Genomic DNA, 11,693 nt, shown 5'->3' with positions numbered 1-11,693 from the left:
TTGGAATTAGTAGAATTACTGGACAAACAAATGTTATCAATGGTATATATACACAAACGTTTAAAGTGTGGCGAAAGGCCAAACCAGTCGAAACAAGTCACGATGGAAGTAGAGATCGTTTCTTAAGGAGGAGCTGGCCCATTATCCTAGTGGTTTTTGGCCTCACTTAGCTCCGTTTGGCGATGGATCTTACCGTCGCGTTTATGATAATGTTTTACTTCATGTGGTTTGAGCAATTGGAGCCAATGTCATCCGATTTCCAATGTCCTCATACATGGTTCATATTGTTGGTTTGATACAGTGATAGCAGTCCAGCATCCTTCTTTTGTACGGACAACTATATATATATAGCCAACTATATATATATATTAATATATATGCCTGTATATATATATATATATATATATAAATTATAGAACTCTCCGGCGTAGCATTACTGATCTTTTGTGCTCATGGTATTCTTTTGAATCGATTGATTACCTGGATAGATTATGAGATGTCCTGACAATTACTTGCTGGATCTTGTAAACTCCGGCTTCTTCCCTTTTGTTAAGAACATGTCTGTAACGGCCCGAACTCGATGGATTTGGGATAATGGAAAATGATACAATTGCAATGGTGAGTTTTGAAAGATTTTGGATGTTTTCATCGTAAAAAAATGCTTTATTTTGTTGTTAAATCTATTTTCCACAGATGGGACCTTTAAAGTTATTTTTTAGATTTTAAAATGAGCCCTCTCGATATAATTGTGTGGTGGATTATAAAATGGTGCGTTCATGTGTTAGGATCGTGAACACAAACATTCTTTATCCAGGTACTCATTTTATACATATCCTACGGTTTTTTTTTAGGAATAATTAGCATACCATGATTTGAATGGGAGTGGTTAACGTCTGAAATGAATGGTCAGCCACCAGGGGCTTGGGTTTTTCAAAAAACTGTAAATGCATACCTGTTTGTTTTCTTATGATCTTGTATGTCTGAATTCTTATTTTTCATTCGCCTTTCATCCCATTCTGTTTTAAATTTTTATGGTCGGAGCTTTCATCATGATTTAGACTACTGAAAAGCAGTCATTAAGTCCCCAGCTATTGTGCCAAAATTAAAAGATATCATCTACATTATCTTGGCCTAGATCTTATTATGGGTTTGATAAGCTTGACAAAAATTCTGTTTCAGGGAAATATTCCATGTATAAGTTTGCTAGCAAAAAGATATTGTTTTCCTTGTTACAGCCAAATTTTTGTTTGCTAAAATGGTCCATTGAATGAGAACACGTTGTTGTTAAATGTTGATAAGTTTTAAGGAACTTATGCTGATTTCTTAAATATTTTATGGTTGTACACCTCTCATTCTCAGAACATGGGGATATCTGAAGGAATTACATCAGGTATTTTAAAACCCAAGACACTATCTCCTAAATTTATTTCTTAAGTTTCACCGGATGTCTTCCAGGTCTCAACAAATCATGGTATGGGTGTTTATTTCCTTAGGACTTAGGTAGATGTTCACAAGGAGTACCTGGATATAAATTTCATCCGTAATATGGGGAAAACGACGCCTAAACCTGGCTATATCCTGCACACATTCAAGGAGAGACTATTAACAAAGCGAATAAAATGGATATAAAGGTCCATGAAATGACTTGAGATTTCAACAACAAAATAAAGCTTCCGTGCAGTAGAAAACATCCAAAAGGCTTCGAGCAACTCAGGCCTAACAATCCTTTCATTTTCCATTTATCCCAAAAATATCTAAGTGGATTTGTTTCGTTCATCATCTTGTCTATTTTGAACAATAAGGCAAAAGCCGGACTTTACATGATGAACTTAGTAATTTAGGACGACTGAATGGTTGGCTAGCCTTAGATGCGGCTCTTCCAAAACCCTGAGCACAAAGATTAATGCGTTAGTTTGAGAGTTCTGGGTACCTACATATCAATAGATGCCAGGGCATGGTATTTAGTATTTGAGTGGGATTAAGTTGGTTTTCAAATACGCTGTCCGTACTGTGAGGATGCTGCATTCAGCGGTCTAGCAAGACAACAATTTAAACCTGTCATTGAGGACACAGGAAAATGAGAAAGACATGATTCGTGTTATTATTCAAACCCCGTTGAGTCGATGAGCCTTTAGCCTTCAACTTTATTTGCGAAACAAATTTAGAAATAATGCTGCCAAAAAAGATTTCGTGAATTTGGCCATTCTCCTCTTATGAAACGCCACCTCATTTTTACGTCGGCGATTTGAAACACTTTTGTTTTTGTATATTATTTTTTTTTTTTCACCTGTCCAAATTTATTTATGAACAGGGCACTTAAGAAAGTAACTATTGGTTTCAAGTTTAAATAGCATCAGAAATTGGCAGGTGAAATCTTATTACTGTGAAAGGAATGTTCTTGATATTCGACGATCGTTATATATCTATGTGTTACAATAATATATATTTGACGATCGTTATATTTGGGTTTAATGATCGTTCCGGCGATGTTCAGTGATCGTTATGTCTGTTTACCAACGATTACATTGTAAGAATGCATTAATTTTCATCAGGATTTGAACGTGTGCGATGAAAAAGTATGACTCTGGAACTAATTTCTTCCCTTGGATTCTAATAAAAAACAATTTATCTTGACATTACTAAAACCATATGATTATCATCGTACATTGCATATACATATCATAGTGGGTCAGCGGGGCTTTATATCTATATATATATATCTATTTATATATATTTGTGTTGTGTATATACGTGTATGTGTTAAGAGCTATGCGTTTATACGTTACTTTTTGACCTTAATTTTAGATGAACATTGATATACAATGATCATTTTTACATAATTCTTTCTTAATACATATCTAATTTTTAGTTGTTTTTCGCTTTCTACAAGACATGCCTTTGCAATTGATTTTACGAACGAAATTGTACTCAACAGTCAAACGTTAACGTTTGTGGTCATACAATTTTGTTTACGGGGTTAGGCCTATGCAAAAAAAAAAAAAAATTTTTTTACTAAACATCTAGATATTCAATTCCTGGTCTCTATCTTAAAAGTGAATTTCTCGTTGTTCAGTTTGTAATCTAAATCAGATATCAGTAAATGATTCAGAATGATCGAATAAATAGACCATTGTTAATTACAAAGGAAGAATTTAAAATAAAATGAAAATGCTTTTTTAATGTTGGACGATTTAAACAAATTCATAATATGAAAATGTACTCATTGGATCATGCCAACTTTGTTATGTTATACACTTATTACAGCAGCTTACTCCCTACAAAGATAACGGTTACAATCAAAATTTCTTTAACCTTCACAAGAGAAAATTGAAACAATGTAATTTTTACTTTATAAAGAGAGCACCCATCTTCTCCTTCTTAGCGTTATTGCTCGGTGAAAAATCAAAGACGTTATCCAAGCTAAATGAAAGTGGATCACTGACACCAGAAAAGATTTTTCCTTTCGCAGTTCACTTTTATTACTGCCTAGTATGACTTACCCAATTCCACGAGGTTAATGGGACGATCTTCCCCATTTGTCAAGGTTTGAAAAGAAACGCCAAGGAAAAAGGCTTCCCGGTGTCTCAAGAAAAAGAAATATTTGATAAACCCCAAAGAAGTGACTGGGATGAAAATAAGCGTCCGAAGAGAAGATTACTGAAAGAGCAATAATGGAAGAAAAAAAAGTGTCCATAGATACAGTTTCTAAGAGTAATATTCTGAAGAATGTATATATCAGGAGGGTATACTGAGGGTATCTTACTCAGTGTTTCAAAAAATATATATATATTTAAGAAACCCAAAAGAAGTGATTGGGGAAAATAAGTATCAAAAGAGAAAATATAAAAGATTAATATTCTGAGGAGTATACATCAGGAGGATATACTGAAGGTATCTGACTCATTGTCTCAGAAAAAAGAATATTTGATCAACCCAAAAGAGATGATTGGGAGGGGAAAAAAAGTGCCCTTAGATAAAGTTTTTAAGAGTAATATTCGTAAGAATATTATATCAGAAGAATATACTGAAGTATCTCTCAGTGTCCCAAAAATAATATTTAAGATACACCAAAGAAGTGATAGTTTGAGGAGAAAAAAAAGTGTCTAAAGAGAAGGTTCCTTGAAGAATATCATTCTCTTGTGGCTGTACTGCCATTACGAAAAGGACCTCGAAGAAAGATGTATGAGATCACAGCCTCGACAAAGACGTCCAACTATTAAACAAGTAGAAAAATGCGCCGAAGTTTCTTCGGCTCAATCGAGTTTTCTGTACATCGTATAATCAAGGCCATCGAAAATAGAACTATCTATCTGTGGCCTTGGTATAATGCTGTATGAGTCGCGGTCAATGAAACTTTAACCACGGCCCGGTGGTGGCCTGGCCCATATCGTTGCCAGACGCAAGATTATGGCAAACTTTAACCTTAAATAAATCAGAAACTACTCAGGCTAGAGGTCTGCAATTTGGTAAGTTTGATGATTGGAGGGTGGATGATTTACATACCAATTTGCAGCCCTCTATTCTCAGTAGTTTTTAAGATCTGAGGGCCGACAGGAAAAGTGCGGACGGACAGACAAAGCCGACACAAGAGTTTTCTTTTCAGAAAACTAAATACTCTTCAATAAAGGCTCTATAAATAAGATGTTTTCAGGAGAGACTCCTGGATGAATGCAGCTGAAAATACAATAGGATACCGTAAATACCTTGAGAGAGATAGCTATAAATAAAAGGCATCCAAGGCCTCGATATAGTAGTCATTTTCGTAGACTCGAAGTCTGTAATGAAATATTTCTCCATTTTCTCTTGAATAATAACACGTTGTTTACGAGATGCTTCGGGAAACAGAACAACAGTGATGTTCTTTAATCCCATTAGTTAGCTTGTTGTTGCCACATTCTTGTGTTATGTGACCAACAACATTTTTCTCGAAATACCCCACCCCAATGTGAACTGTTCAATTTCCCAGGCTCACTGAATATGCACTTTTTATTATATGCATATTGCACATAGGTGACTCCACACACGCACGCTGAATATATATATATATATATATATATATATATATATATATATATATATATATATATATATATATATATATATATATATATATATATATATATATATATGCTATATATATATATATGTATATATATATATATACATATATATATACATATACATGTACTGTATTTATTTAACAGGACCTTATTAATTGTTGGCCGAGTTGGTTGAGCTTCAGACAGTCATTCGATGGGCCGGAGTTCGATTCCGCCGCCGGCTGATGAAGAGTTAGAGAACTTATTTCTGGTGATAGAAATTCATTTCTCGCTATAATGTGGTTCGGATTACAATAAGCTGTAGGTCCCGTTGCTAAGTAACCAATTGGTTCTTAGCCACATAAAAATAAGTGTAATCCTTCGGCCAGCCCCAGGAGAGCTGTTAATCAGCTCAGTGGTCTGCAAAACCAAGCTATACTTACTTTTAGGACCTTTTAAAACTGGATGGTATTATTAAAACTATATATATATATATATATATATATATATATATATATATATATATATATATATATATAATATATATTATATATATTATATATATATATATATATATATATATATATATATATACATATATATATATATATATATATATAATGTGTGCATGTATTTATATCAGCTAAACGGAAGTAGTTTTTGCATTTCAAAACTGAGAAATATGTTTTAACACTTACTTTTTATAAAACCGATTCGCTTATATATATATATATATATATATATATATATATATATATATATATATATATATATTATATATATATATATATATTATATATATGTATATATATATATATATATATATATATATATATATTAAACTTAAACTTACTAAAACAAACAGCTCTTTACCTCCCGTCCATTTTGATAAAACATAATATCTAGTTTTCAACAACATGAATTAAAAATATCTCTCATCCTGTGCATATCAAATTCATTTCCTATACTCTTCCATTCACTTTTCCAATGATTTTCCTGTCCGACCGATATGAAAATTGTCGCATGACTCGCGTGGGATTTGATGTACACATCATTTTGCTGTTGTCAGGAGAGTACTTTGTAAGGGGTCTATTTTTATTTTATTATTCTTTTTCAGTGTGATGGTAAGTGGCTGGGTGACTGCACACCCATTCACTAGCGGATTCAGAAAAATTCAAGGGGGTGGGGAACCAGTTTTCATATTGTACATACATACACACACATACACACACAAACACACAGACATATATATATATATATATATATATATATATATATATATATATATATATATATATATATTATAATTACATTATTGTTATTACTGTTGTTATCATTTTCTTCTCAAAATTTTATTATTTCTGTAATAGATTTTTGTTTTTATTTTTCCATTTTTATATCTCATTTATGTTATTATTATTTAAATCTTCAATATTATAATTTTGTCATTATTTTTCATTTTGGGGACACGGGCGCCCTAACCGGCCTGGATCCGCTCATTGCGCCCATTGAAGAGAGGTCAACTCGCGTGGAAAATTACACCTGGTAAAAACCCTGAACCCCAAAACGCCGCCGTTCTCCATTTCTCAAGTCACACTCTCACGGTAAATGCTTCTGGTCGTTCCAGATACCTTGAAATAGACTTTATTCACGCCATTTCCTCTTCAATGGACCCGGATGGACATTTGGCTGCAACTTTATGGTTTTCGCGTCCTGGCTGCCTCGTTTTTTGGGACCCTCAGAGGTTAAGTGATGACCCAAATTTTCGGGTGACCTTTGCATTGCAAAAAGCAATTTGTTTGCTTATCAAGAAGTTATGTTCTTGTGCTTTGCTTATGTTGCGTATATATATTTCTTGCTCTTAATATTTATTTCCAAGATTCATATTCATTTCCCTTGTACTAAATTTTCTCTAGACTTCTCGTTGTTCGTTTGCAAGCTTGATGTTGATCATTTGATGGTTCTTTGCATTAAAAGAATGCAGCAATTTCTTTTTCAGTGGCAGACACCAGAAATAACTATATAGAAATAACAATAAAGGATGAAAGAATGTTGGTGTGTAACCACAAAGAAAGTGTTAGGCCTGTCCAGAAAAGTTAACGCTATGAGAAAACTCTCGTTATCAAAATTCTCAAAAAAATAATAATAATTTAGCCAAGAGCATTTTTCGGAACTTTGGGTAGTGTTTCATGCCCAGACTATGTCAGATTGGTAATTTTTAAAATTCATTAGAAGTACACGTAGGTACAAGTGTGCAAAAATAAAGTAAAATTATCGGTGTCCTTGATGTTAAATTATTCATTATATGTGTAAACTTCATGATGCTACAGTAACTGCTAATCGCCAAGTATTATATATTTCATTTCAGAAATAATAGCAGTAAATACCTGAATTATTTGTTTTATTTGTCTTTATAATAAATATTATTACTATTATTACCAGGCGTGTGGTGTAAAATTGGCTGATCGACCGGTGCGCTGAATTTTGACTGGTCGCTGGGGTCCTCCCTACTGGTGTGACTGGTATGATAGTCAATACAGGTAAGATGATTTCTGGGAGTTTCTCTCTCTCTCTCTCCTCTCTCTCTCTCTCTGTTTCTTTCGTGTTTGGTGCCAGGTTTGTCGCCGTCTGATTTCTTAAATCTCTTATAGTAGTTGGGAAAATTCGGTTTCTTTTGCCGTGTTGACGCCAGTTTTTTTTTTTTTTTATAGTTAATGATACGTATTTGGTTTGGTGCTTTGTCTATATTTTTTGTTTACTTTTTATTATCTCTTCTCTTTCGGGTCTTTTATTATGATTTTGTTGGCACTGATTAAAGTTGGCCCCTTTTCGAAGGTGGAAGGAGAGAACTGGAGAGTTTGATAGAAGTCATCCCAATGCATGAGTGGTGGCACCTTTCCGACGGGCAGCATTTTCCCAAAACATAACCGAGTACCAGGACCTTTCCCCAAAAAAAGCTGGATGCCATATCTTAAAAACCAACCATAGAATTTTCTTGAAATACTCTCATTGTTTCCCACACCCAAATTACCGTGGAGGTACCAATCTAACTTAAACCTAACCTAACCTAATCTATCCTTGGGGCATGGCCAAAAAAACCGGGGCTGGTGCAATACTAGCACACAACTCAGGAATTTGCAACTGGGTATGTAATATAGTAGATGACGCTACTTTTCTTCAAAGACACCTCTGGGGTTTCTCTTGTTCTTGAGAAGTAGCTGACTGGTCTTCATATCCTTATAGTAAATTATAATATTTGTAATATTCAAGTCAATGGCATTATTTGCAGGGACTCTCTTTTCATTTAGACTTTGGATCAGTCTATACTTCTTGTTTCCTCTTCAGATAAGCTTCTCGGGAATAAAGAAGGATTATTCACTTTTGCTTGCATTTATTTCTTGTAGTCGACTGACCGTTTCCTCGCCTGTCGGCGGCGTCTTCAGGACTAAATTACAAATGACATAGGTGGTTTTTATTACTACGTCGTAGATTTAACAGCTAACCCTAAAACATAAAACGTGATGTCTATAAGATTAACCTTATCTCCCTCTAAAGTAAGGGAGACATTTTCACTGATTATTTCCCCCGAGAGATTCCAAAAAATGCCGGTAAGACAGGCGGCTAAAGAGTTGGGAATGGAAGAGGCTAATTGTGAAGGAAAAGTAAGAAGTAGATTGGTGGATCATTTTTTGTGTGAGGTCGTCATATTTTGGTAAGGGTAGCCTACTAGTTCTTGTCGCAATAGATAGACCAATGTAGAGGTAACTGCAGCTTCATTCTATGTGAAAAAACAGCTTATTAACCTCAACAAGGAATCTCTGATTTAGGTTTTCTTTTTTTTTTTTCAAATGGATTCCAAAATTTTACTCAAAAGAATTGTCAAGATTTTTTAGGACATTCTACCATAGAGTCGCACGATTAGCAACACTTTATTGGATACTAGAAAGATGTAGATCTGGATACAGAGACGATAGGAGGGGGTTAGGGGGCGGCTTGGGGAGACAGGGAGAGAAGATGGGAGGGGCGTTAAAGTATTGTTCATCTTTGATGGACGTTTGAGCGCGCCGAATTTTCTTCTGGAATATTTGAACTTGGCAGTATTAGCCAAGTTTTCATGCATAATATCGAAATAAATGTTATAGCTGAGTTGTTAAAATAGGCAAGCAAAAACGACATTTCAAAAATAAAGTCAAATTCTTTGCTAAATATGAAAATATAAAAATGCGATTAATCAGAATGTAAAGATTGTGTAAAAAATAAGAGAATGATGCAAAAATCATCATCACCTGACTGAGGAAAAATTTTTTAAAGTCATCATGGAGAATATTTACAATGAAGTTGGTGTAGTAATCAGCCAGATGAAATAAGCAAGGAATATGAGAAAACAACTGGGAAAGATGTATATGCCATTATAATTATGGAAAAATAGCAGTTGACTTGAAAGTAAAACGAAACACAACTTTCTATATCGCTGTCACAAGGAAAAATGTTCTAAAAGTTATAAGCAAAAATAAAATTAAGTAAATAAAAATGGAAGCTAAATAAATAAATAGAGTAAATATCTAAAAACTGGAAACAATTTGACTCCAGGCTCCCAGGAAAACATTAAACCTATTATCATAAAGGATTAAAAATTAAACGGAGTAAAAATACTGGAATCAACGACAGCAAAATATTCTCATCTGAAAGAAAGCATTTCCTAAACATGATTCCAAAAAGAATCATAAAAGAATTAAGATATAAAGGAAGCAAAAATAAATGGAAGAATAAAAAAAATTTTTCATCTCAAAGAACACATTAAGAGCATATAAAAAGCAAACTTATTTAGGAATGTAAAAGACACAGCTGTTACGTAAAAAAGAATGCAAGAAAGACCTAAAAAGGAGAAGAAGAAGGAAAACCCTTCAGCCGTAGGACCTCTCGGGAATCGTGGGATTTTCTGTGGGCAGACAGCCCAGGCGGGCGGAAGGCTAGCAATGAGCGAACTGGGAGCACTAAAGAAACCTTGAGCAATATTACAAATGCAGCGATAGATATATGATGTAATTTTTGTGTTCCTCTTATTTAGGGGGAATTTCGAAGTTTAAATTTAGCTCTGAGGGGCGTTTTCGACGTGGGTGGGGGAGGGGGAAGAGGGAGGGAGATGCGTTTTGTAAGATATAATAAAAAATTTTATCGGTGTATGGGCAAATATTCCCCCAGCCAAGTTTTTTTTTTTTCGGCCTGACCTCAGTTTATTGTTTTTGTTTTAAATTAATTTTCATAGTTTCCCATTATACATAAGCATACCCTTGTGCTAATGAATCTAAGAAAACTGATGTAGTGAAAGGAAATGAAAGAGCATTTATAGTAATCTGGGGACGCAATTGGGATATAGAATTTAGGCCGAAGACTAAGCGCTGGGACCTAAGAGGTCATTCAGCGCTGAAAATAATGTTTAAACGATTGTTAGGAGAGGATGAAAAGTATGGTGGAAGGGAATATAAACGCAGGTATAGTAAAAGTAATCAAAGGGGTTGCAGCTAGGGGCCGCAGGGACGCAGCGAAGAACCTTAAGTAATGCCTACATTGCTTCATGGTGAACGGTCTTCTCGCTATTTTGCCAACAATTTCTACCAGAAAAAAACAATGAAATCAGACCTATACGAAGCCCATTCGAAAGCATTACATATTTTGTTTGTAAATATGTAGCCAAATCAGGAATAAACAAGTAAAAGCTACCCCGAAGTTTCTTCAGCGCAGTCGAGTTTTCTGTAAAGCGTATAATGCTGTATGAAACTCTCAGCCACGGACCATGAAGCTCCCAGCCGCCGCCCATGAAACTTTTGGCGACGCCCCTGTGGTGGCCTGTGTTGTTGGCACGTATAGCGGTGCCAGACTCATGATCATGGCTAACTTTAACCTTAAATAAAATAAAAACTACTGAGGCTAGAGAGCTGTAATTCGGTATGTTTCATGATTGGAGGGTGGATGATCAGCGTACCAATTTGCAGCCCTCTAGCCTCAGTAGTTTTGAAGATCTGAGGGCGAACAGGAAAAGTGCGGACGAAGAGACGAATAGCCATCTCACTAGTTTTTTTTTTTTTATTTTGAAAACTAAAAATCATGCTATAAAAAAGGATTTCATTAATCCAGCGATATCAACTTTTCTTATTATGGTGCGGGAGAAGGATTTAAGTAAAGATGCTGAAGAATATCTTGCTGATGAGAGAAAAATAATAAGATAACTCAATAATAGTAGATCCGTACTGTTGAACTATTTAAGATGTAATTACTATTGTAAATTTGTTGAACAATATATATATATATATATATATATATATATATATATATATATATATATATATATATATATATATGTATATATATACACACATATAATAATATCGTAAATACAGCAGATATATATATATATATATATATATATATATATATATATATATATATATATATATATATATATATATTATATATGTGATGCTCCTTCTATATATTTGAAATCAGTGAAGGATGGAACCATAAACGTCTCTTCTGCATTGCTCTTTCCACAGAGGGAATTTGGCTTCCAAAAATGTCCTGCCTATTTCTGAACGAGACGTTGAATTTAGTCATAAAATGTATTATCAAAGCTGATGGTAATTGGGATCGTCTCTC

Source organism: Macrobrachium rosenbergii, chromosome 59, assembly GCF_040412425.1.
Source record: "Macrobrachium rosenbergii isolate ZJJX-2024 chromosome 59, ASM4041242v1, whole genome shotgun sequence".
NCBI lineage: Eukaryota > Metazoa > Arthropoda > Malacostraca > Decapoda > Palaemonidae > Macrobrachium > Macrobrachium rosenbergii.
This window is presented reverse-complemented; position numbering follows the sequence as displayed.